The sequence below is a fragment of the Thalia democratica genome, unplaced genomic scaffold (assembly GCF_965202585.1).
Source record: "Thalia democratica unplaced genomic scaffold, ktThaDemo2.hap1.1 HAP1_SCAFFOLD_869, whole genome shotgun sequence".
NCBI lineage: Eukaryota > Metazoa > Chordata > Thaliacea > Salpida > Salpidae > Thalia > Thalia democratica.
Window position 1 is genome coordinate 2,501 of NW_028139821.1, and position 10,000 is coordinate 12,500.

General features: G+C 31.9%; 4 non-coding genes and 1 pseudogene across 4 annotated transcripts; all 5 read right to left on the bottom strand.

The window, feature by feature from the left end:
* The window catches only part of LOC145847295 (large subunit ribosomal RNA), a pseudogene marked incomplete at its 3' end in the record, with an annotated part of 2,744 nt that extends 2,500 nt beyond the window's left edge, over positions 1-244 (bottom strand).
* Positions 245-466: 222 nt separating this feature from the next.
* Positions 467-619, bottom strand: LOC145847282 (5.8S ribosomal RNA). Its single transcript, XR_014371198.1, has one exon. It is a non-coding gene; the product is annotated as a 5.8S ribosomal RNA (ribosomal RNA).
* Positions 620-801: 182 nt separating this feature from the next.
* LOC145847289 (small subunit ribosomal RNA) lies at positions 802-2,609 on the bottom strand. The gene has a single exon (XR_014371205.1). It is a non-coding gene; the product is annotated as a small subunit ribosomal RNA (ribosomal RNA).
* A 3,650-nt stretch (positions 2,610-6,259) lies between these two features.
* Positions 6,260-6,378, bottom strand: LOC145847280 (5S ribosomal RNA). The gene has a single exon (XR_014371196.1). It is a non-coding gene; the product is annotated as a 5S ribosomal RNA (ribosomal RNA).
* A 2,642-nt stretch (positions 6,379-9,020) lies between these two features.
* LOC145847291 (5S ribosomal RNA) lies at positions 9,021-9,139 on the bottom strand. The gene has a single exon (XR_014371207.1). It is a non-coding gene; the product is annotated as a 5S ribosomal RNA (ribosomal RNA).
* Positions 9,140-10,000: the final 861 nt, after the last annotated feature.

The window sequence follows — 10,000 nt, forward strand, 5'->3', positions numbered from 1 at the left end:
CCGCCGCCAAGGGCCTAACACCCGCTCTGGGAAAAGGCCTCGATCAGAAGAACGTGGGCAGTCGTTGGTTCGCCGCATGCTGAATTCCATACGCTACATTTCCTCGCCCTCCAAAAAGGCTCGGATTTAGCGCTGGGCTTATCCCGCTTCACTCGCCGTTACTAGGGGAATCCTTGTTAGTTTCTTTTCCTCCGCTTAGTGATATGCTTAAGTTCAGCGGGTCGTCCCGCCCGATCTCAGGTCAAAAGTGATGTACTATAAAAGTACATGCGCTTTGTACGTCGGCCTTTTGAAGTCACTTAACTTATTCTCGAGCACCTACCGTCGTTGCTACCTCACCCGAGGCCAGCAGGCTGCTCACGCTTCAGCTGTGAAATCGCCAGACCAGCTGTCTTTGACGACACGCTCCTTAATACAGAAACGAGTCGCAGGCACTTTCAAACTAATGAAAGGATCGGTGTGTTAAAGACCCTGAGACGGACGTGGCCCCAGGATTACCCGAGGCCGCAATACGCGTTCAGAATATCGATGCTCAATGTGTCCTGCAATTCACATTACTTCTCGGAGCTAGCTCCGTCCTTCATCGACGCTCGAGCCGAGTGATCCACCGCTAAGAGATCTCTCGTGTTAATCAATCTCAATGCAACCAAAAAATCGTGTTCAAAAAGAAGCGGCCGCGCCAGCACTTGCGTGCTGAATTATTACTCCCGCTGTCAGGAAGCAACGCGACCGAACTATAACAGTTACAGGGCTCGGTCCCTTCGAAGAAGAGACGTCGCTTGAAATCAAATTTCGATTCGTTAATGATCCTTCCGCAGGTTCACCTACGGAAACCTTGTTACGACTTTTACTTCCTCTAAATGATCAAGTTCGATCGTCTTTTCGAACACCGGCGAGTGCGTTGCCGCACGTACCAGGCTCAATCGGAGGACCTCACTAAACCATTCAATCGGTAGTAGCGACGGGCGGTGTGTACAAAGGGCAGGGACGTAATCAACGCAAGCTAATGACTCGCGCTTACTGGGAATTCCTCGTTCAAGGGAAACAATTGCAAGTCCCTATCCCTAGCACGACCGGGGTTCAACGGATTACCCGGACCTTTCGGCCTAGGGAACACACGATGATCCGGTCAGTGTAGCGCGCGTGCGGCCCCGAACATCTAAGGGCATCACAGACCTGTTATTGCTCAATCTCGTGTGGCTAAACGCCACTAGTCCCTCTAAGAAGTTGTCTCCGACCCAATGGGTCGAGCAGCTATTTAGCAAGTAAGAGTCTCGTTCGTTATCGGAATTAACCAGACAAATCGCTCCACCAACTAAGAACGGCCATGCACCACCACCCACAGAATCAAGAAAGAGCTCTCAATCTGTCAATCCTCGCTGTGTCCGGGCCGGGTGAGATTTCCCGTGTTGAGTCAAATTAAGCCGCAGGCTCCACTCCTGGTGGTGCCCTTCCGTCAATTCCTTTAAGTTTCAGCTTTGCAACCATACTTCCCCCGGAACCCAAAGACTTTGGTTTCCCGGAAGCTGCCGGACAGTTCTTAAGTTCGACACTGCCCGATCGCTAGTCGGCATCGTTTAAGGTCAGAACTAGGACGGTATCTGATCGTCTTCGAACCTCTGACTTTCGCTCTTGATTAAAGAAAACATTCTTGGCAAATGCTTTCGCAGTCGTTCGTCTTGCGCCGATCCAAGAATTTCACCTCTAACGGCACAGTACGGATGCCCCCGTCCGTTCCTATTAATCATTACCTCGTGCTCCGAAAACCAACAAAATAGAACCGAGGTCCTATTCCATTATTCCATGCAACATTATACAAGCGTAAAGCCTGCTTTGAACACTCTAATTTTTTCAAGGTAAACTTGCCGGACCACCGCAACACTCAGTTAAGAGCACCGCGAAGGCACCGACCAACAAGAACAACGAGGCCAGTGCTAGCCTTTCGACCGACCAACCTCGCCGTCCCTATATCCAACTACGAGCTTTTCAACCGCAACAACTTAAATATACACTTTTGGAGCTGGAATTACCGCGGCTGCTGGCACCAGACTTGCCCTCCAATGGATACTCGTTAAAAAGTTTAAAGTGTACTCATTCCAATTGCAGGACCTCGTACGAGGTCTGCATTGTTATTTTTCGTCACTACCTCCCCGAGCCGGGAATGGGTAATTTGCGCGCCTGCTGCCTTCCTTGGATGTGGTAGCCGTTTCTCAGGCTCCCTCTCCGGAATCGAACCCTGATTCTCCGTCACCCGTTACAACCTCGGTAGGCCGATACCGTACCGACGATAGTTGATAGGGCAGTTGCTTTAATGAGATGTCGCCAGCACTAGGCCGTGCGATCCGCAAGCTTATCCAGAGTCACCATTGTAACGACCCGAAAGCCGGTTAGTTTTGGTCTGATAAATGCGCGCCTCACGTCAGTTCGGCGCTTTACGCATGTATTAGCTCTAGAATTGCCACAGTTATCCATGTAAAAGCGTACAATCAAATGAACCATAACTGATTTAATGAGCCATTCGCAGTTTCACTGTACGTGAGCTCGTACTTACACTTGCATGGCTTAATCTTTGAGACAAGCATATGACTACTGGCAGGATCAACCAGATAACTATCCGAGGGCGTTTAAACCCGTTGCTCGACTGAGCGTTTTTACTGTATAAATACAGACCTTTTCTATCACTCGGCTTAAAAGCCTTGCGAACGTTACTGAAAGTCGGCGCCGGCCTTTTGCTGTTTAAAGCGCCAGCCCGCGTCGACTGCAGCATGCAGCTATACAACTGACTGTTCTTTCTCCCGACCAACCGTTTGCCTTCTGCCGGTTAACTCGTCAGCAGCAACACGCCATCTGTCTGCTGCAGTTACCCGCCTCGAGCCGTGCCTGCCTGCGTCGGCTACTCGTCTCGACGACTTCGCAAAGCTATAAGCCTACCGCCGCTGGACGCTTGTAGTTTTTCATACGCTGCTCCAATGCGTTTACATAGCACGTTCGCCGCCGCTGCAATAGCCGCGCCTCGGGTGCTAAACAGTAATGCTTTAAGCCCGCTTTCTCGCCAAGTCGACCGAACGCACAAACACGTCTCTCTCACTAGTGTAAAGTAATGCATACGTGTATGATGCTCAAATGTTGCTGTTGAACTTTTTTTGCCGATTTTTTTCAATTTGTTTGTTTCTTTTCAATTATTTTAATGTTTTAAGCTTATTTATGCTACGTTTAAATGTTTTAATACTTTTTTTATACTTTATTTAATATGTTTAAAAGAAATAAATAAAAAATAATATATATAAACTACTTTTTTTAATGTTTTAAATATGTTTGTTTATTATAAATAAACTTTATTTGTATTATTTTTTATTTAAACTTACTTTTTAAATCTTTATACTTGTTTTATCGTTTTAAGCACATTGCGATAAATATAATAAACAAAAAATTGAATGAAAATAATAATAATAATAAAAAAAAAAAAAAAAACATATGCTTATTTTATATGTTTCATTTTATTTTTATTTAAACTTACCTTTCAAACCTTAATACTCGTTTTATTTTTTTAAGCAGATCGCGATAAATATAATAAACAAACAATTAAATAAAAATAAATAAAAATAAAATAAAAAAATCAAACAAAAGCTTATTTTATATGTTTCATTTTATCTTTATTTAAACTTCCTTTTAAACCTTTATAATTGTTTTATTTTTTAAGCACATCGCGATAGATATAATAAACAAACAATGAAATAAAAATAATAATAATAATAATAATAATAAATCATAAGCTTATTTTGTATGTTTCATTTTATTTTATTTAAAACTTACAACTTAAACCTTTGTATTTGTTCTATTCTTTTAAGCACATCGCGATAAATATAATAAGCAAACAATTAAATAAAAATAAAATAAAAAATCAAACATAAGCTTATTTTATATGTTTCATTTTATCTTTATTTAAAATTACTTTTTAAACCTTTATAGTTGTTTTATTTTTTAAGCACATCGCGATAGATATAATAAACAAACAATGAAATAAAAATAATAATAATGAAAAAAAAATCATAAACTTATTTTATATGTTTCATTTTATTTTTATTTAAACTTACTTTTTAAATCTATATAGTTGTTTTATTTTTTAAGCACATGGCGATAAATATAATAAGCAAACAATTAAATAAAGATAATAACAAATAAATAAAACAATACGGCTAAACTATAAAAAGAAAACTAAATAACTGATAAATACTTGTAAAACATTATTTGAAAAATTTATTTTGAAACACAACACGATTGATTTATAAATAATAATATAATTTTAATTTGTGTAGTTCATTTAAAGTAGTCTCCCTTTTTGCTTCTGGTTTTATTAGAGTTATATATAACAATAAATTGTGTAGTTTATTTAAAGTAGTCTCCCTTTTTGCTTCTAGTTTAATTAAAGTTATATAACACATACTATAGTAAGTTAAATAAACTATAGTAACTTTATAAAACTACTTTACAAAATACATTTGTATAATTTAATAACTTTAAAATAACTATCAAGAATAAAATAGAATAGAATAGCTTTAAGTTTAGTATACAATTGGTATGTAAATTGTGTAGTTTATTGAAAGTAGTCTCCTTATTTGCTTCTGGTTTTACTTGAGTTACATAACGTTAAATAAACATACTTAATAAACGTAACCATCAATACTGTCATTTTAATAAAACTAAGTACAAATAACAATACAAATACAAGAACTTTAAAAAGCCTTCGCTTGTATCTGTTGGTAACAGTAAATAACCTATTATGACTCACAATACAAGAGTGCGAAATTTATTTTTCATTTGATTTTTCAGGTATTTATTTATTTGTGGAAATAAACTTTTTTATTACATTAGAAACTAATTGAATTTTTCCTCTAACTATACCTATTATTATATTTAGTATGCTTAAAAGTAATAAAATGAAACGTCGCGATTATATAATAAACAAACAATCAAACAAACAAAGAAATAAAAAAAAATATTTTTTTAAACTTATATTTCAACTATATGTCTTATTTTATTTTCATTTAAACTTACTTTAAACCTCTGTATTTGTTATATATATTTCAACACAATACGATTAAACTATAAGACAAACAACAAAATAAAATAATCACATTAATAAATACACTAAGCAAATAGCTAGAATAAATATAAATAGTTCAATATATACAATATATTTCTTCTATTTTTAAGTTACTTGTTAAACATATTTATTTAAAAATGTTTCTTTAGAATATAAAACTAACAGTTGTACAAATAAAGAAATTAAAAAGCCAAAACACATAACACTAACTTTTCATAAATTAGATATGCAAATATGAACAAAATAATAACTAAATTGTAAAGCTTTTGTAAACTGTGAACTTATAAACTTATAATAATAATTGCATATTCACTATTCACAATAGCTTTTTATTTAGTACACAACTGGTCTGTAAATTGTGTAGTTTATTGAAAGTATAATCCCGTTTTGCTTCTGGTTTAAATTAAGTTATACAACACATACTAAAGTAAATTAAATAAAGTAATTCACTACTATCTATTAAATAAAACCAATTTACAAAATACATTAATTTAAATTAAAGTGAATTTTGAACTTATAATAATAATTGCATATTCACTATTCAGAATTTCTTTAAATTTAGTACACAACTGGTCTGTAAATTGTGTTGGTTCTATTCAAGTACTCTCCTTGTTTGTTTTGTTTTAGTTGTATTTATTTTTAGATACTAGCACATTCAATACACATAATAAAGTAAACCAAATAAACTCTATTAATTTAAACTAAGTACAAATACATTAAGTTAATACAAAACTTTAAAAAGCTTTTGCTAGTATCTGTTGGTAACAGTAAATAACTTATTATGACTCACAATACAAAAGTGCAAAATTTATTTTCGTTTGATTTTTCAAGTAGCCACGCTTTTATTTGTTTGTGGACAAAAAGACTTTAAAGTTTTAGTATAAAAGACTAATTGTATTAATTTTAACTCAGAAAATTGTACTCTACAAGATGGTGCCATTATTTTTTCGATATCTCAAACTGGTCAAACCACTTTTTTAGCGCTCTAATTGGTTTAAACAGCAAATAACGTTATCTGATTGGCTTGAGTTTTTATTTGCTAATAACTAGAATTTACTTTTCTTTTAAGCGTTAAAGAAATGTAAATAAACGAGTAATAAGTATAAATAGGTCAGAAAGAAAAATAGTACAAAAAAGATGAATTCAAAAAGCAAAAGCCTACGGCACGTGGTATTCCCAAGCGGTCACCCATCTAAGTACTAACCACGCCCGACACTGCTTAACTTCCCAGATCGGACGAGATGGGGTGTGCTCAGTGTGGTATGGTCGTAGGCGTTTGAAAGCGTTTACAAGCCTTTATAAACCCTTCGGTTTGTTTAAAAAACCTATTTGCACTTGATTTACAATCGATTTGATATTTTAAAATTATTCCTTATAAAATTTTAACCTGAATTAACTTTTTTTTTGTTTTTTTAATCAACAGTTACTCCCAAACTGTACTAAAACTGTATTGTAACTGTACAAAAGTGTTTGTTTAAATTATTGTTATCTATAAATTACCTAAGACCAGGACAAGTAGAAGTAAAGTTTATTGAATTATTAAATAAATAAAATAAAATCGTAAAATAAAATAATACAATATGTTTACAATTTGTCATTGATCTATCCATTTATGTTATTGCATTACAAATACAAACATTTCATACATTCAAGAGTATTATTCATCAATCTTTTCAATATAATAAGTTTTAAATTTATATTTATTTTTAAATAATTCCTGACATTTTAGATTACCTGAGATTTTTTTTTAATTAAATTAATTTTAGTAATTAAATACTTGACGTTCTATTTTGTTTAATTTGATAACTCAACCATGCTTATTTTTTTTTTACTAATTTAAAGAACTATTAAACTAAAAGACATTACATACAGCTTCTAAAAGTTTTAAACACCTTAAAAAATATTATTATTTTAAAGATATATTAAAGAACTAAACAGATATTACTCCTAAAAAATCTTGTTAATAATATATAAAAAGTACTCAAAGTCAGACTCGGAAATATATATACTGTTGTATATCTTACTTGAAGTTCACTGTAATTGACACTGAAAAATTGACACTTGAAGTTCACTGAAAAATCAACCTATTTATATAGCAAAATATTTCTTTATCTTTGTCGTGGCGCGGTGGGTCAGTGGTCTTATCAGCTGACTCATAAGCAGAAGGTTGAGAGATCGAATCCCGCTAGTCGTCACGAAACACCACTATCGTTCAATGTTCGGGCTTCAAATTCTTTGAGATTATACTGTACTATTTATCTATCTAACTAATCTATCTAACAAATGTTGTTCAATCTAGGTTGTGGGTACTTGGGTCGAGTAATGCCTTTGACTTACAATCTGTTGTGGATTGACAATATTCCTCTATCTATCAATAAACAAATCTATCTAATAAATGTTGTTCAATCTAGGTTGTGGGTACTTGGGTCGAGTAATGCCTTTGACCTACAATCTGTTGTTGATTGTCAACATTCCTCTATCTATCAATAATGATTATATTCAATATTAAATGTTGATTAATTCAGTTGTAAGAAAACCAGTGCGCTGGTTAGGTTGGGTAAGGCCTTCGACTTACAATCTTGGGGATTATCAACGTTCATCACAAGTACAGTAACGATCTCATTGAATTTCCAGTTGGAACATTGGATTGTAGTGGTGGCCTACTTTGTAGGTTTTTTGCCTAGTTTGTTTTTTGCCTAGTAGTGTTTGCCTAGTTTGACAAACTATTGTATATATATTGTACAACTTTATTTGTATTATTTTTTATTTAAATTACTACTTATTATTAAAGAATTAAATTTTCTTAGAAAAAAAAAACTATGTATTTGAACTAATGCTTATTTTATATGTTTTGTTTTATTTTTATTCAAACTTACTTTAAACCTCTGTATTTTTTATACAATACGATTAAACTATATAACAGAAAAATAATTAAATAATCAAACTATTGAATAAGCAGTTAATTAGTGTGTTTTTTTATGCTTCTTTCATTTTTAACTTACTTGTTAACCATATTTCTTTTATTAAAGTATAAAACTAACAGTTACTAAATTTATATTTATTATATTTAAAAAAAAACTTCTATACTAACTCTAATTTCAAAGCATATTAAAACATACAAATTTTACCAACTAAATATTTATTTTTATTTTTATTATTATAATTTTCAAACATAAGCTTGTATACCTTATATACCTATATACCTCATATAGTAGGCTTGACATAACATAACATTATTTAATTCTTTTTGTTTGAAATAAACTCATTTAGTTATTAGTAAATTACAACATAAATGTTTATAACAATAAAACTAAGATTTAGCTTTTGAGTTAGTAAACTTTGATAGTTTTCTTTTAATAGTTTAATAGTCCTTATTTAAGTTCAAACAAAATTGCTATATATTTAATACACATACAAAAGTAAACTAAGTAAACGTAATTCAATAGTTTCTATTAAGTAAAAGTAATTACAAATACATTAAGTTAATACAAAACTTTAAAAAGCTTTTGCTAGTATCTGTTGGTAACAGTAAATAACTTATTATGACTCACAATACAAAAGTGCAAAATTTATTTTCGTTTGATTTTTCAAGTAGCCACGCTTTTATTTGTTTTTGGACAAAAAAACTTTAAAGTTTTAGTATAAAAGACTAATTGTATTAATTTCAACTCAGAAAATTGTACTCTACAAGATGGTGCCATTATTTTTTCGATATCTCAAACTGGTCAAACCACTTTTTTAGCGCTCTAATTGGTTTAAACAGCAAATAACGTTATCTGATTGGCTTGAGTTTTTATTTGCTAATAACTAGAATTTACTTTTCTTTTAAGCGTTAAAGAAATGTAAATAAACGAGTAATAAGTATAAATAGGTCAGAAAGAAAAATAGTACAAAAAAGATGAATTCAAAAAGCAAAAGCCTACGGCACGTGGTATTCCCAAGCGGTCACCCATCTAAGTACTAACCACGCCCGACACTGCTTAACTTCCCAGATCGGACGAGATGGGGTGTGCTCAGTGTGGTATGGTCGTAGGCGTTTGAGAGCGTTTACAAGCCTTTATAAACCCTTCGGTTTGTTTAAAAAACCTATTTGCACTTGATTTACAATCAATTTGATATTTTAAAATTAATCCTTATAAAGTTTTAACTTGATGTAAGTATTTTTTTTATTAAAACCTATTTTTTTGGTGTTTTAATTACAATTACTCCCTGTAACTTTATTTAAGACTTTGTTTAAAAGATTGTTAACTATATTCTATATTAAATACTATGATAATTAGAAGTAAAGTTTATTAAGTGATTAAACTAAATAAAAAATATTGTTAAAATAAACATGTTGTGTTTAGTTTGTTTTACTATTTCTCATTGTTCTATTTATAGATGGTATTGTTTTACTTCAAGAATATTTATAGTTAGTTTCTAAAGAATATCTCATACTACATCAGATTTTACGATTAACTTAATTTTAGGTAATAAAATATTTGACGTTTAATTCAATAACTCAACTATGTTTATGTTATAAAATAATAGTATATAATACACATACATTATAATATAATAATATGTATAACTAGTTGTTTTACTTTAAAATGAATAATTAAGCGGAAGAATTAAAAGAACTCACATTTTTGAAGAGAGCGTGGAAAACCAGAATAGTCTTTTAAAACATTTATTAAATTATCGATAAATATAGAATACAATAGAATTAAACATATAAACGTAACTGTGGTTGCTTAGAAACTAAACAAGAAATTTTTTAATAAAAATATAAAATAGTTATTATATAGAATTAAAATAAAATAAAAGTAATATAAATTATATTTTTAAACTAAATAACAATTCACGAGCAATATTAGCGCAATGTCAGAGTATGAGTTTATAATAAAGGAATTACTT